The 15,976-nt window shown below is 45.9% G+C and overlaps 8 non-coding genes across 8 annotated transcripts; all 8 read right to left on the reverse strand.

Moving 5' to 3' along the window:
* Positions 1 to 850: 850 nt before the first annotated feature.
* trnai-aau (transfer RNA isoleucine (anticodon AAU)) lies at positions 851 to 924 on the reverse strand. The gene has a single exon. It is a non-coding gene; the product is annotated as a tRNA-Ile (tRNA).
* Positions 925 to 2,937: 2,013 nt separating this feature from the next.
* Positions 2,938 to 3,011, reverse strand: trnai-aau (transfer RNA isoleucine (anticodon AAU)). The gene has a single exon. It is a non-coding gene; the product is annotated as a tRNA-Ile (tRNA).
* Positions 3,012 to 5,024: 2,013 nt separating this feature from the next.
* Positions 5,025 to 5,098, reverse strand: trnai-aau (transfer RNA isoleucine (anticodon AAU)). The gene has a single exon. It is a non-coding gene; the product is annotated as a tRNA-Ile (tRNA).
* Positions 5,099 to 7,110: 2,012 nt separating this feature from the next.
* On the reverse strand, positions 7,111 to 7,184 carry trnai-aau (transfer RNA isoleucine (anticodon AAU)). The gene has a single exon. It is a non-coding gene; the product is annotated as a tRNA-Ile (tRNA).
* A 2,012-nt stretch (positions 7,185 to 9,196) lies between these two features.
* trnai-aau (transfer RNA isoleucine (anticodon AAU)) lies at positions 9,197 to 9,270 on the reverse strand. The gene has a single exon. It is a non-coding gene; the product is annotated as a tRNA-Ile (tRNA).
* Positions 9,271 to 11,283: 2,013 nt separating this feature from the next.
* Positions 11,284 to 11,357, reverse strand: trnai-aau (transfer RNA isoleucine (anticodon AAU)). The gene has a single exon. It is a non-coding gene; the product is annotated as a tRNA-Ile (tRNA).
* Positions 11,358 to 13,370: 2,013 nt separating this feature from the next.
* trnai-aau (transfer RNA isoleucine (anticodon AAU)) lies at positions 13,371 to 13,444 on the reverse strand. The gene has a single exon. It is a non-coding gene; the product is annotated as a tRNA-Ile (tRNA).
* A 2,011-nt stretch (positions 13,445 to 15,455) lies between these two features.
* On the reverse strand, positions 15,456 to 15,529 carry trnav-aac (transfer RNA valine (anticodon AAC)). Its single transcript has one exon. It is a non-coding gene; the product is annotated as a tRNA-Val (tRNA).
* Positions 15,530 to 15,976: the final 447 nt, after the last annotated feature.

Consider the following 15,976-nt stretch of genomic DNA (forward strand, 5'->3'; position numbering starts at 1 on the left):
TCAATTATTTTATTTATCTTTTTTAGTTGTGTTTTTTTTGCCACTGTTCTGTACCTCTTATTTCTTGACTGTCTCTCTTTCTCTCGCTCCCCACTCTCTCAATACCTTTTGCCTCTCCTCTTCCCGCTTTGCTACCCTTCTCCCATGTTTTCCATTTTGTCTCTGCTTCACCCATCCCTCACTTATTTTGTCACATAGCGCTGGCTTCAGCCTGGGTCATTCACGCCTCTTAATCTCCCTTTAATCTCTCCATGCACTGTCATTATCACCTTTGCATCTGGAGCCTTGACTCACCTCCTCTCAGCGTGGTAGAAACAGCTCCATAATACTCCCCCTTTGTTTTTATCTTTATCTTTAATCAGTTAGACTCGAAACGTCAGCTCTTTTCTCTCCTTGCAGATGGTGCCAGACCTGCTGAGATTTTCCAGCATTTTCTCTTTTGGTTTCAGATCCCAGCATCCGCAGTAATTTGCTTTTATTAATGGCTCTATGGTATTGCTGGTGATATGATAACTCCAGTGTCGATGCATGAGAGGTGAGCAAGCGAACGAATTGCCTCTGGAAGTCGTGTGACGAGTATTAACAGAGATCCAGGAAAATAACACGAACGAATTGAAGCCTGAACTCTGGTTCTCCTCCGAGACTGTGCCAGGTCTGCCTAATACTGCACAATGTTTTGCATTTGTTGGCGAAAACAACTGAGACTGGTTGTTTTGCTGCCGACACATCCACCCAGTCAGGCGATCAAGTCCTGCGTCTATCCCTGTCAAATGTTTTATTGCGAAGGTGGCGCTTCCGGCTTGGTGGAGCACGTCGTTTGGAAACACAGCAACCGCACAAGCGCTGCATGTGGTCAGTGTGGGGATCGAACCCACGACCTTGGCGTTATTAGCACCACGCTCTAACCAGCTGAGCTAACCGACCAACGCTGGCAGCTCAGCGAGAGCAAATGCCTATATTGCCGGTGCCCACAACCACGGCTGCTCTGCATTTTCTGCTTCTCATCGATCGCACGATAGTCTGAAGTATTTCCTTTCGTTGCAAAGCTTTTCAACAAAAAAAAACCATTTACTTTTCCGAACGCGCATACTCGAGTTAACCATTTGCTCTGATATCTAAAAATAAGCACAATGTCCGGACGCATGCAATTTCAATCGCAACGCCACCAGCTCAGCTGCAGCTTCTCACGTTGACAAATTTCGTCTGGAGAACCGTACCTTCAACGATCGCTCACTGTTCTTCTGGATACTCACAGACCTTTGGAGTCAGGGTTATGTGCTGCTGATTAACTGCTACGAACCTTATGCCAAATGCATTGGAATTGTAATCTATCAGTGAGGTTCTTTCTGCTCCCGAACGACGCAGTTGCTTTGGTGTCAGCAACAGCTTAGAAGTCAATTGCACGTTTTGCTCAATGACTCATGTTGCTTATGCAATCTTCGTTTGACAGCAAGTTATCAGGCCTTCCTGCAGAGTTTGTCAGCGACAGGTCAGCTGCTAAAACGATTGCTTCAGACAGCATGCTACACCCTACATTTGAAAATGGAAAAGGTGCAAACGTTTACAGGCTGAACACTCGCTCACGATTTCGCCTGGCGCGTCAGAGGCTGGGAGCTGATCTTACGGAGGTTTTTCAATCATGAGGGGAATGAATCGGGTAAATAGACAAGTTCCTTTCGCTCAGGTGGGGCAGTTCAGAACTAGAGGGTATAAATCTGGTGTGGGAGGGTGAGAATTCGAAAGGCAGTGAGGGGCAACGGCTGCACGCAGAGGGTGGTGCGTTTCTGGAATAAGTTACCAGTCGAGCTGGTGATGGATGGTATAATTCCAATACTGTTAAGGAATCTGGACGTGTACTTGAATAGGAAGGGTTGAGAGAGAAATGGGTCAAGTGCATGCAATCGCGACTGGATGAGTTGAGGATATCTGTTCGGAATGGACGAGTGCGACCGAAGACTGTGTTTTCAGTGCTGTCCACATCTAATGGCTCTATGATAGTGCAGGTGAAATGTTAAAAAAGATAAATAAAAAAACGAAGTAAAATTGTCTGAAGTTGTTGAATTCAAACAACTTCAGGTAATTTTATTTCAATTATTTTATTTATCTTTTTTAGTTGTGTTTTTTTTGCCACTGTTCTGTACCTCTTATTTCTTGACTGTCTCTCTTTCTCTCGCTCCCCACTCTCTCAATACCTTTTGCCTCTCCTCTTCCCGCTTTGCTACCCTTCTCCCCTGTTTTCCATTTTGTCTCTGCTTCACCCATCCCTCACTTATTTTGTCACATAGCGCTGGCTTCAGCCTGGGTCATTCACGCCTCTTAATCTCCCTTTAATCTCTCCATGCACTGTCATTATCACCTTTGCATCTGGAGCCTTGACTCACCTCCTCTCAGCGTGGTAGAAACAGCTCCATAATACTCCCCCTTTGTTTTTATCTTTATCTTTAATCAGTTAGACTCGAAACGTCAGCTCTTTTCTCTCCTTGCAGATGGTGCCAGACCTGCTGAGATTTTCCAGCATTTTCTCTTTTGGTTTCAGATCCCAGCATCCGCAGTAATTTGCTTTTATTAATGGCTCTATGGTATTGCTGGTGATATGATAACTCCAGTGTCGACGCATGAGAGGTGAGCAAGCGAACGAATTGCCTCTGGAAGTCGTGTGACGAGTATTAACAGAGATCCAGGAAAATAACACGAACGAATTGAAGCCTGAACTCTGGTTCTCCTCCGAGACTGTGCCAGGTCTGCCGAATACTGCACAATGTTTTGCATTTGTTGGCGAAAACAACTGAGACTGGTTGTTTTGCTGCCGACACATCCACCCAGTCAGGCGATCAAGTCCTGCGTCTATCCCTGTCAAATGTTTTATTGCGAAGGTGGCGCTTCCGGCTTGGTGGAGCACGTCGTTTGGAAACACAGCAACCGCACAAGCGCTGCATGTGGTCAGTGTGGGGATCGAACCCACGACCTTGGCGTTATTAGCACCACGCTCTAACCAGCTGAGCTAACCGACCAACGCTGGCAGCTCAGCGAGAGCAAATGCCTATATTGCCGGTGCCCACAACCACGGCTGCTCTGCATTTTCTGCTTCTCATCGATCGCACGATAGTCTGAAGTATTTCCTTTCGTTGCAAAGCTTTTCAACAAAAAAAAAACATTTACTTTTCCGAACGCGCATACTCGAGTTAACCATTTGCTCTGATATCTAAAAATAAGCACAATGTCCGGACGCATGCAATTTCAATCGCAACGCCACCAGCTCAGCTGCAGCTTCTCACGTTGACAAATTTCGTCTGGAGAACCGTACCTTCAACGATCGCTCACTGTTCTTCTGGATACTCACAGACCTTTGGAGTCAGGGTTATGTGCTGCTGATTAACTGCTACGAACCTTATGCCAAATGCATTGGAATTGTAATCTATCAGTGAGGTTCTTTCTGCTCCCGAACGACGCAGTTGCTTTGGTGTCAGCAACAGCTTAGAAGTCAATTGCACGTTTTGCTCAATGACTCATGTTGCTTATGCAATCTTCGTTTGACAGCAAGTTATCAGGCCTTCCTGCAGAGTTTGTCAGCGACAGGTCAGCTGCTAAAACGATTGCTTCAGACAGCATGCTACACCCTACATTTGAAAATGGAAAAGGTGCAAACGTTTACAGGCTGAACACTCGCTCACGATTTCGCCTGGCGCGTCAGAGGCTGGGAGCTGATCTTACGGAGGTTTTTCAATCATGAGGGGAATGAATCGGGTAAATAGACAAGTTCCTTTCGCTCAGGTGGGGCAGTTCAGAACTAGAGGGTATAAATCTGGTGTGGGAGGGTGAGAATTCGAAAGGCAGTGAGGGGCAACGGCTGCACGCAGAGGGTGGTGCGTTTCTGGAATAAGTTACCAGTCGAGCTGGTGATGGATGGTATAATTCCAATACTGTTAAGGAATCTGGACGTGTACTTGAATAGGAAGGGTTGAGAGAGAAATGGGTCAAGTGCATGCAATCGCGACTGGATGAGTTGAGGATATCTGTTTGGAATGGACGAGTGCGACCGAAGACTGTGTTTTCAGTGCTGTCCACATCTAATGGCTCTATGATAGTGCAGGTGAAATGTTAAAAAACATAAATAAAAAAACGAAGTAAAATTGTCTGAAGTTGTTGAATTCAAACAACTTCAGGTAATTTTATTTCAATTATTTTATTTATCTTTTTTAGTTGTGTTTTTTTTGCCACTGTTCTGTACCTCTTATTTCTTGACTGTCTCTCTTTCTCTCGCTCCCCACTCTCTCAATACCTTTTGCCTCTCCTCTTCCCGCTTTGCTACCCTTCTCCCCTGTTTTCCATTTTGTCTCTGCTTCACCCATCCCTCACTTATTTTGTCACATAGCGCTGGCTTCAGCCTGGGTCATTCACGCCTCTTAATCTCCCTTTAATCTCTCCATGCACTGTCATTATCACCTTTGCATCTGGAGCCTTGACTCACCTCCTCTCAGCGTGGTAGAAACAGCTCCATAATACTCCCCCTTTGTTTTTATCTTTATCTTTAATCAGTTAGACTCGAAACGTCAGCTCTTTTCTCTCCTTGCAGATGGTGCCAGACCTGCTGAGATTTTCCAGCATTTTCTCTTTTGGTTTCAGATCCCAGCATCCGCAGTAATTTGCTTTTATTAATGGCTCTATGGTATTGCTGGTGATATGATAACTCCAGTGTCGATGCATGAGAGGTGAGCAAGCGAACGAATTGCCTCTGGAAGTCGTGTGACGAGTATTAACAGAGATCCAGGAAAATAACACGAACGAATTGAAGCCTGAACTCTGGTTCTCCTCCGAGACTGTGCCAGGTCTGCCTAATACTGCACAATGTTTTGCATTTGTTGGCCAAAACAACTGAGACTGGTTGTTTTGCTGCCGACACATCCACCCAGTCAGGCGATCAAGTCCTGCGTCTATCCCTGTCAAATGTTTTATTGCGAAGGTGGCGCTTCCGGCTTGGTGGAGCACGTCGTTTGGAAACACAGCAACCGCACAAGCGCTGCATGTGGTCAGTGTGGGGATCGAACCCACGACCTTGGCGTTATTAGCACCACGCTCTAACCAGCTGAGCTAACCGACCAACGCTGGCAGCTCAGCGAGAGCAAATGCCTATATTGCCGGTGCCCACAACCACGGCTGCTCTGCATTTTCTGCTTCTCATCGATCGCACGATAGTCTGAAGTATTTCCTTTCGTTGCAAAGCTTTTCAACAAAAAAAAACATTTACTTTTCCGAACGCGCATACTCGAGTTAACCATTTGCTCTGATATCTAAAAATAAGCACAATGTCCGGACGCATGCAATTTCAATCGCAACGCCACCAGCTCAGCTGCAGCTTCTCACGTTGACAAATTTCGTCTGGAGAACCGTACCTTCAACGATCGCTCACTGTTCTTCTGGATACTCACAGACCTTTGGAGTCAGGGTTATGTGCTGCTGATTAACTGCTACGAACCTTATGCCAAATGCATTGGAATTGTAATCTATCAGTGAGGTTCTTTCTGCTCCCGAACGACGCAGTTGCTTTGGTGTCAGCAACAGCTTAGAAGTCAATTGCACGTTTTGCTCAATGACTCATGTTGCTTATGCAATCTTCGTTTGACAGCAAGTTATCAGGCCTTCCTGCAGAGTTTGTCAGCGACAGGTCAGCTGCTAAAACGATTGCTTCAGACAGCATGCTACACCCTACATTTGAAAATGGAAAAGGTGCAAACGTTTACAGGCTGAACACTCGCTCACGATTTCGCCTGGCGCGTCAGAGGCTGGGAGCTGATCTTACGGAGGTTTTTCAATCATGAGGGGAATGAATCGGGTAAATAGACAAGTTCCTTTCGCTCAGGTGGGGCAGTTCAGAACTAGAGGGTATAAATCTGGTGTGGGAGGGTGAGAATTCGAAAGGCAGTGAGGGGCAACGGCTGCACGCAGAGGGTGGTGCGTTTCTGGAATAAGTTACCAGTCGAGCTGGTGATGGATGGTATAATTCCAATACTGTTAAGGAATCTGGACGTGTACTTGAATAGGAAGGGTTGAGAGAGAAATGGGTCAAGTGCATGCAATCGCGACTGGATGAGTTGAGGATATCTGTTCGGAATGGACGAGTGCGACCGAAGACTGTGTTTTCAGTGCTGTCCACATCTAATGGCTCTATGATAGTGCAGGTGAAATGTTAAAAAAGATAAATAAAAAAACGAAGTAAAATTGTCTGAAGTTGTTGAATTCAAACAACTTCAGGTAATTTTATTTCAATTATTTTATTTATCTTTTTTAGTTGTGTTTTTTTTGCCACTGTTCTGTACCTCTTATTTCTTGACTGTCTCTCTTTCTCTCGCTCCCCACTCTCTCAATACCTTTTGCCTCTCCTCTTCCCGCTTTGCTACCCTTCTCCCCTGTTTTCCATTTTGTCTCTGCTTCACCCATCCCTCACTTATTTTGTCACATAGCGCTGGCTTCAGCCTGGGTCATTCACGCCTCTTAATCTCCCTTTAATCTCTCCATGCACTGTCATTATCACCTTTGCATCTGGAGCCTTGACTCACCTCCTCTCAGCGTGGTAGAAACAGCTCCATAATACTCCCCCTTTGTTTTTATCTTTATCTTTAATCAGTTAGACTCGAAACGTCAGCTCTTTTCTCTCCTTGCAGATGGTGCCAGACCTGCTGAGATTTTCCAGCATTTTCTCTTTTGGTTTCAGATCCCAGCATCCGCAGTAATTTGCTTTTATTAATGGCTCTATGGTATTGCTGGTGATATGATAACTCCAGTGTCGACGCATGAGAGGTGAGCAAGCGAACGAATTGCCTCTGGAAGTCGTGTGACGAGTATTAACAGAGATCCAGGAAAATAACACGAACGAATTGAAGCCTGAACTCTGGTTCTCCTCCGAGACTGTGCCAGGTCTGCCTAATACTGCACAATGTTTTGCATTTGTTGGCGAAAACAACTGAGACTGGTTGTTTTGCTGCCGACACATCCACCCAGACAGGCGATCAAGTCCTGCGTCTATCCCTGTCAAATTTTTTATTGCGAAGGTGGCGCTTCCGGCTTGGTGGAGCACGTCGTTTGGAAACACAGCAACCGCACAAGCGCTGCATGTGGTCAGTGTGGGGATCGAACCCACGACCTTGGCGTTATTAGCACCACGCTCTAACCAGCTGAGCTAACCGACCAACGCTGGCAGCTCAGCGAGAGCAAATGCCTATATTGCCGGTGCCCACAACCACGGCTGCTCTGCATTTTCTGCTTCTCATCGATCGCACGATAGTCTGAAGTATTTCCTTTCGTTGCAAAGCTTTTCAACAAAAAAAAACATTTACTTTTCCGAACGCGCATACTCGAGTTAACCATTTGCTCTGATATCTAAAAATAAGCACAATGTCCGGACGCATGCAATTTCAATCGCAACGCCACCAGCTCAGCTGCAGCTTCTCACGTTGACAAATTTCGTCTGGAGAACCGTACCTTCAACGATCGCTCACTGTTCTTCTGGATACTCACAGACCTTTGGAGTCAGGGTTATGTGCTGCTGATTAACTGCTACGAACCTTATGCCAAATGCATTGGAATTGTAATCTATCAGTGAGGTTCTTTCTGCTCCCGAACGACGCAGTTGCTTTGGTGTCAGCAACAGCTTAGAAGTCAATTGCACGTTTTGCTCAATGACTCATGTTGCTTATGCAATCTTCGTTTGACAGCAAGTTATCAGGCCTTCCTGCAGAGTTTGTCAGCGACAGGTCAGCTGCTAAAACGATTGCTTCAGACAGCATGCTACACCCTACATTTGAAAATGGAAAAGGTGCAAACGTTTACAGGCTGAACACTCGCTCACGATTTCGCCTGGCGCGTCAGAGGCTGGGAGCTGATCTTACGGAGGTTTTTCAATCATGAGGGGAATGAATCGGGTAAATAGACAAGTTCCTTTCGCTCAGGTGGGGCAGTTCAGAACTAGAGGGTATAAATCTGGTGTGGGAGGGTGAGAATTCGAAAGGCAGTGAGGGGCAACGGCTGCACGCAGAGGGTGGTGCGTTTCTGGAATAAGTTACCAGTCGAGCTGGTGATGGATGGTATAATTCCAATACTGTTAAGGAATCTGGACGTGTACTTGAATAGGAAGGGTTGAGAGAGAAATGGGTCAAGTGCATGCAATCGCGACTGGATGAGTTGAGGATATCTGTTCGGAATGGACGAGTGCGACCGAAGACTGTGTTTTCAGTGCTGTCCACATCTAATGGCTCTATGATAGTGCAGGTGAAATGTTAAAAAAGATAAATAAAAAAACGAAGTAAAATTGTCTGAAGTTGTTGAATTCAAACAACTTCAGGTAATTTTATTTCAATTATTTTATTTATCTTTTTTAGTTGTGTTTTTTTTGCCACTGTTCTGTACCTCTTATTTCTTGACTGTCTCTCTTTCTCTCGCTCCCCACTCTCTCAATACCTTTTGCCTCTCCTCTTCCCGCTTTGCTACCCTTCTCCCCTGTTTTCCATTTTGTCTCTGCTTCACCCATCCCTCACTTATTTTGTCACATAGCGCTGGCTTCAGCCTGGGTCATTCACGCCTCTTAATCTCCCTTTAATCTCTCCATGCACTGTCATTATCACCTTTGCATCTGGAGCCTTGACTCACCTCCTCTCAGCGTGGTAGAAACAGCTCCATAATACTCCCCCTTTGTTTTTATCTTTATCTTTAATCAGTTAGACTCGAAACGTCAGCTCTTTTCTCTCCTTGCAGATGGTGCCAGACCTGCTGAGATTTTCCAGCATTTTCTCTTTTGGTTTCAGATCCCAGCATCCGCAGTAATTTGCTTTTATTAATGGCTCTATGGTATTGCTGGTGATATGATAACTCCAGTGTCGACGCATGAGAGGTGAGCAAGCGAACGAATTGCCTCTGGAAGTCGTGTGACGAGTATTAACAGAGATCCAGGAAAATAACACGAACGAATTGAAGCCTGAACTCTGGTTCTCCTCCGAGACTGTGCCAGGTCTGCCTAATACTGCACAATGTTTTGCATTTGTTGGCGAAAACAACTGAGACTGGTTGTTTTGCTGCCGACACATCCACCCAGACAGGCGATCAAGTCCTGCGTCTATCCCTGTCAAATTTTTTATTGCGAAGGTGGCGCTTCCGGCTTGGTGGAGCACGTCGTTTGGAAACACAGCAACCGCACAAGCGCTGCATGTGGTCAGTGTGGGGATCGAACCCACGACCTTGGCGTTATTAGCACCACGCTCTAACCAGCTGAGCTAACCGACCAACGCTGGCAGCTCAGCGAGAGCAAATGCCTATATTGCCGGTGCCCACAACCACGGCTGCTCTGCATTTTCTGCTTCTCATCGATCGCACGATAGTCTGAAGTATTTCCTTTCGTTGCAAAGCTTTTCAACAAAAAAAAACATTTACTTTTCCGAACGCGCATACTCGAGTTAACCATTTGCTCTGATATCTAAAAATAAGCACAATGTCCGGACGCATGCAATTTCAATCGCAACGCCACCAGCTCAGCTGCAGCTTCTCACGTTGACAAATTTCGTCTGGAGAACCGTACCTTCAACGATCGCTCACTGTTCTTCTGGATACTCACAGACCTTTGGAGTCAGGGTTATGTGCTGCTGATTAACTGCTACGAACCTTATGCCAAATGCATTGGAATTGTAATCTATCAGTGAGGTTCTTTCTGCTCCCGAACGACGCAGTTGCTTTGGTGTCAGCAACAGCTTAGAAGTCAATTGCACGTTTTGCTCAATGACTCATGTTGCTTATGCAATCTTCGTTTGACAGCAAGTTATCAGGCCTTCCTGCAGAGTTTGTCAGCGACAGGTCAGCTGCTAAAACGATTGCTTCAGACAGCATGCTACACCCTACATTTGAAAATGGAAAAGGTGCAAACGTTTACAGGCTGAACACTCGCTCACGATTTCGCCTGGCGCGTCAGAGACTGGGAGCTGATCTTACGGAGGTTTTTCAATCATGAGGGGAATGAATCGGGTAAATAGACAAGTTCCTTTCGCTCAGGTGGGGCAGTTCAGAACTAGAGGGTATAAATCTGGTGTGGGAGGGTGAGAATTCGAAAGGCAGTGAGGGGCAACGGCTGCACGCAGAGGGTGGTGCGTTTCTGGAATAAGTTACCAGTCGAGCTGGTGATGGATGGTATAATTCCAATACTGTTCAGGAATCTGGACGTGTACTTGAATAGGAAGGGTTGAGAGAGAAATGGGTCAAGTGCATGCAATCGCGACTGGATGAGTTGAGGATATCTGTTCGGAATGGATGAGTGCGACCGAAGACTGTGTTTTCAGTGCTGTCCACATCTAATGGCTCTATGATAGTGCAGGTGAAATGTTAAAAAAGATAAATAAAAAAACGAAGTAAAATTGTCTGAAGTTGTTGAATTCAAACAACTTCAGGTAATTTTATTTCAATTATTTTATTTATCTTTTTTAGTTGTGTTTTTTTTTGCCACTGTTCTGTACCTCTTATTTCTTGACTGTCTCTCTTTCTCTCGCTCCCCACTCTCTCAATACCTTTTGCCTCACCTCTTCCCGCTTTGCTACCCTTCTCCCCTGTTTTCCATTTTGTCTCTGCTTCACCCATCCCTCACTTATTTTGTCACATAGCGCTGGCTTCAGCCTGGGTCATTCACGCCTCTTAATCTCCCTTTAATCTCTCCATGCACTGTCATTATCACCTTTGCATCTGGAGCCTTGACTCACCTCCTCTCAGCGTGGTAGAAACAGCTCCATAATACTCCCCCTTTGTTTTTATCTTTATCTTTAATCAGTTAGACTCGAAACGTCAGCTCTTTTCTCTCCTTGCAGATGGTGCCAGACCTGCTGAGATTTTCCAGCATTTTCTCTTTTGGTTTCAGATCCCAGCATCCGCAGTAATTTGCTTTTATTAATGGCTCTATGGTATTGCTGGTGATATGATAACTCCAGTGTCGACGCATGAGAGGTGAGCAAGCGAACGAATTGCCTCTGGAAGTCGTGTGACGAGTATTAACAGAGATCCAGGAAAATAACACGAACGAATTGAAGCCTGAACTCTGGTTCTCCTCCGAGACTGTGCCAGGTCTGCCTAATACTGCACAATGTTTTGCATTTGTTGGCGAAAACAACTGAGACTGGTTGTTTTGCTGCCGACACATCCACCCAGTCAGGCGATCAAGTCTTGCGCCTATCCCTGTCAAATGTTTTATTGCGAAGGTGGCGCTTCCGGCTTGGTGGAGCACGTCGTTTGGAAACACAGCAACCGCACAAGCGCTGCATGTGGTCAGTGTGGGGATCGAACCCACGACCTTGGCGTTATTAGCACCACGCTCTAACCAGCTGAGCTAACCGACCAACGCTGGCAGCTCAGCGAGAGCAAATGCCTATATTGCCGGTGCCCACAACCACGGCTGCTCTGCATTTTCTGCTTCTCATCGATCGCACGATAGTCTGAAGTATTTCCTTTCGTTGCAAAGCTTTTCAACAAAAAAAAAACATTTACTTTTCCGAACGCGCATACTCGAGTTAACCATTTGCTCTGATATCTAAAAATAAGCACAATGTCCGGACGCATGCAATTTCAATCGCAACGCCACCAGCTCAGCTGCAGCTTCTCACGTTGACAAATTTCGTCTGGAGAACCGTACCTTCAACGATCGCTCACTGTTCTTCTGGATACTCACAGACCTTTGGAGTCAGGGTTATGTGCTGCTGATTACCTGCTACGAACCTTATGCCAAATGCATTGGAATTGTAATCTATCAGTGAGGTTCTTTCTGCTCCCGAACGACGCAGTTGCTTTGGTGTCAGCAACAGCTTAGAAGTCAATTGCACGTTTTGCTCAATGACTCATGTTGCTTATGCAATCTTCGTTTGACAGCAAGTTATCAGGCCTTCCTGCAGAGTTTGTCAGCCACAGGTCAGCTGCTAAAACGATTGCTTCAGACAGCATGCTACACCCTACATTTGAAAATGGAAAAGGTGCAAACGTTTACAGGCTGAACACTCGCTCACGATTTCGCCTGGCGCGTCAGAGGCTGGGAGCTGATCTTACGGAGGTTTTTCAATCATGAGGGGAATGAATCGGGTAAATAGACAAGTTCCTTTCGCTCAGGTGGGGCAGTTCAGAACTAGAGGGTATAAATCTGGTGTGGGAGGGTGAGAATTCGAAAGGCAGTGAGGGGCAACGGCTGCACGCAGAGGGTGGTGCGTTTCTGGAATAAGTTACCAGTCGAGCTGGTGATGGATGGTATAATTCCAATACTGTTCAGGAATCTGGACGTGTACTTGAATAGGAAGGGTTGAGAGAGAAATGGGTCAAGTGCATGCAATCGCGACTGGATGAGTTGAGGATATCTGTTCGGAATGGACGAGTGCGACCGAAGACTGTGTTTTCAGTGCTGTCCACATCTAATGGCTCTATGATAGTGCAGGTGAAATGTTAAAAAAGATAAATAAAAAAACGAAGTAAAATTGTCTGAAGTTGTTGAATTCAAACAACTTCAGGTAATTTTATTTCAATTATTTTATTTATCTTTTTTAGTTGTGTTTTTTTTGCCACTGTTGTGTACCTCTTATTTCTTGACTGTCTCTCTTTCTCTCGCTCCCCACTCTCTCAATACCTTTTGCCTCTCCTCTTCCCGCTTTGCTACCCTTCTCCCCTGTTTTCCATTTTGTCTCTGCTTCACCCATCCCTCACTTATTTTGTCACATAGCGCTGGCTTCAGCCTGGGTCATTCACGCCTCTTAATCTCCCTTTAATCTCTCCATGCACTGTCATTATCACCTTTGCATCTGGAGCCTTGACTCACCTCCTCTCAGCGTGGTAGAAACAGCTCCATAATACTCCCCCTTTGTTTTTATCTTTATCTTTAATCAGTTAGACTCGAAACGTCAGCTCTTTTCTCTCCTTGCAGATGGTGCCAGACCTGCTGAGATTTTCCAGCATTTTCTCTTTTGGTTTCAGATCCCAGCATCCGCAGTAATTTGCTTTTATTAATGGCTCTATGGTATTGCTGGTGATATGATAACTCCAGTGTCGACGCATGAGAGGTGAGCAAGCGAACGAATTGCCTCTGGAAGTCGTGTGACGAGTATTAACAGAGATCCAGGAAAATAACACCAACGAATTGAAGCCTGAACTCTGGTTCTCCTCCGAGACTGTGCCAGGTCTGCCTAATACTGCACAATGTTTTGCATTTGTTGGCGAAAACAACTGAGACTGGTTGTTTTGCTGCCGACACATCCACCCAGTCAGGCGATCAAGTCCCGCGTCTATCCCTGTCAAATGTTTTGTTGCGAAGGTGGCGCTTCCGGCTTGGTGGAGCACGTCGTTTGGAAACACAGCAACCGCACAAGCGCTGCATGTGGTCAGTGTGGGGATCGAACCCACGACCTTGGCGTTATTAGCACCACGCTCTAACCAGCTGAGCTAACCGACCAACGCTGGCAGCTCAGCGAGAGCAAATGCCTATATTGCCGGTGCCCACAACCACGGCTGCTCTGCATTTTCTGCTTCTCATCGATCGCACGATAGTCTGAAGTATTTCCTTTCGTTGCAAAGCTTTTCAACAAAAAAAACATTTACTTTTCCGAACGCGCATACTCGAGTTAACCATTTGCTCTGATATCTAAAAATAAGCACAATGTCCGGACGCATGCAATTTCAATCGCAACGCCACCAGCTCAGCTGCAGCTTCTCACGTTGACAAATTTCGTCTGGAGAACCGTACCTTCAACGATCGCTCACCGTTCTTCTGGATACTCACAGACCTTTGGAGTCAGGGTTATGTGCTGCTGATTAACTGCTACGAACCTTATGCCAAATGCATTGGAATTGTAATCTATCAGTGAGGTTCTTTCTGCTCCCGAACGACGCAGTTGCTTTGGTGTCAGCAACAGCTTAGAAGTCAATTGCACGTTTTGCTCAATGACTCATGTTGCTTATGCAATCTTCGTTTGACAGCAAGTTATCAGGCCTTCCTGCAGAGTTTGTCAGCCACAGGTCAGCTGCTAAAACGATTGCTTCAGACAGCATGCTACACCCTACATTTGAAAATGGAAAAGGTGCAAACGTTTACAGGCTGAACACTCGCTCACGATTTCGCCTGGCGCGTCAGAGGCTGGGAGCTGATCTTACGGAGGTTTTTCAATCATGAGGGGAATGAATCGGGTAAATAGACAAGTTCCTTTCGCTCAGGTGGGGCAGTTCAGAACTAGAGGGTATAAATCTGGTGTGGGAGGGTGAGAATTCGAAAGGCAGTGAGGGGCAACGGCTGCACGCAGAGGGTGGTGCGTTTCTGGAATAAGTTACCAGTCGAGCTGGTGATGGATGGTATAATTCCAATACTGTTAAGGAATCTGGACGTGTACTTGAATAGGAAGGGTTGAGAGAGAAATGGGTCAAGTGCATGCAATCGCGACTGGATGAGTTGAGGATATCTGTTCGGAATGGACGAGTGCGACCGAAGACTGTGTTTTCAGTGCTGTCCACATCTAATGGCTCTATGATAGTGCAGGTGAAATGTTAAAAAAGATAAATAAAAAAACGAAGTAAAATTGTCTGAAGTTGTTGAATTCAAACAACTTCAGGTAATTTTATTTCAATTATTTTATTTATCTTTTTTAGTTGTGTTTTTTTTGCCACTGTTCTGTACCTCTTATTTCTTGACTGTCTCTCTTTCTCTCGCTCCCCACTCTCTCAATACCTTTTGCCTCTCCTCTTCCCGCTTTGCTACCCTTCTCCCCTGTTTTCCATTTTGTCTCTGCTTCACCCATCCCTCACTTATTTTGTCACATAGCGCTGGCTTCAGCCTGGGTCATTCACGCCTCTTAATCTCCCTTTAATCTCTCCATGCACTGTCATTATCACCTTTGCATCTGGAGCCTTGACTCACCTCCTCTCAGCGTGGTAGAAACAGCTCCATAATACTCCCCCTTTGTTTTTATCTTTATCTTTAATCAGTTAGACTCGAAACGTCAGCTCTTTTCTCTCCTTGCAGATGGTGCCAGACCTGCTGAGATTTTCCAGCATTTTCTCTTTTGGTTTCAGATCCCAGCATCCGCAGTAATTTGCTTTTATTAATGGCTCTATGGTATTGCTGGTGATATGATAACTCCAGTGTCGATGCATGAGAGGTGAGCAAGCGAACGAATTGCCTCTGGAAGTCGTGTGACGAGTATTAACAGAGATCCAGGAAAATAACACGAACGAATTGAAGCCTGAACTCTGGTTCTCCTCCGAGACTGTGCCAGGTCTGCCTAATACTGCACAATGTTTTGCATTTGTTGGCGAAAACAACTGAGACTGGTTGTTTTGCTGCCGACACATCCACCCAGTCAGGCGATCAAGTCCCGCGTCTATCCCTGTCAAATGTTTTATTGCGAAGGTGGCGCTTCCGGCTTGGTGGAGCACGTCGTTTGGAAACACAGCAACCGCACAAGCGCTGCATGTGGTCAGTGTGGGGATCGAACCCACGACCTTGGCGTTGTTAGCACCACGCTCTAACCAGCTGAGCTAACCGACCAACGCTGGCAGCTCAGCGAGAGCAAATGCCTATATTGCCGGTGCCCACAACCACGGCTGCTCTGCATTTTCTGCTTCTCATCGATCGCACGATAGTCTGAAGTATTTCCTTTCGTTGCAAAGCTTTTCAACAAAAAAAAACATTTACTTTTCCGAACGCGCATACTCGAGTTAACCATTTGCTCTGATATCTAAAAATAAGCACAATGTCCGGACGCATGCAATTTCAATCGCAACGCCACCAGCTCAGCTGCAGCTTCTCACGTTGACAAATTTCGTCTGGAGAACCGTACCTTCAACGATCGCTCACTGTTCTTCTGGATACTCACAGACCTTTGGAGTCAGGGTTATGTGCTGCTGATTAACTGCTACGAACCTTATGCCAAATGCATTGGAATTGTAATCTATCAGTGAGGTTCTTTCTGCTCCCGAACGACGCAGTTGCTTT

The sequence above is a fragment of the Chiloscyllium punctatum genome, chromosome 17, assembly GCF_047496795.1.
Source record: "Chiloscyllium punctatum isolate Juve2018m chromosome 17, sChiPun1.3, whole genome shotgun sequence".
Classification (NCBI taxonomy): Eukaryota; Metazoa; Chordata; class Chondrichthyes; order Orectolobiformes; family Hemiscylliidae; genus Chiloscyllium; species Chiloscyllium punctatum.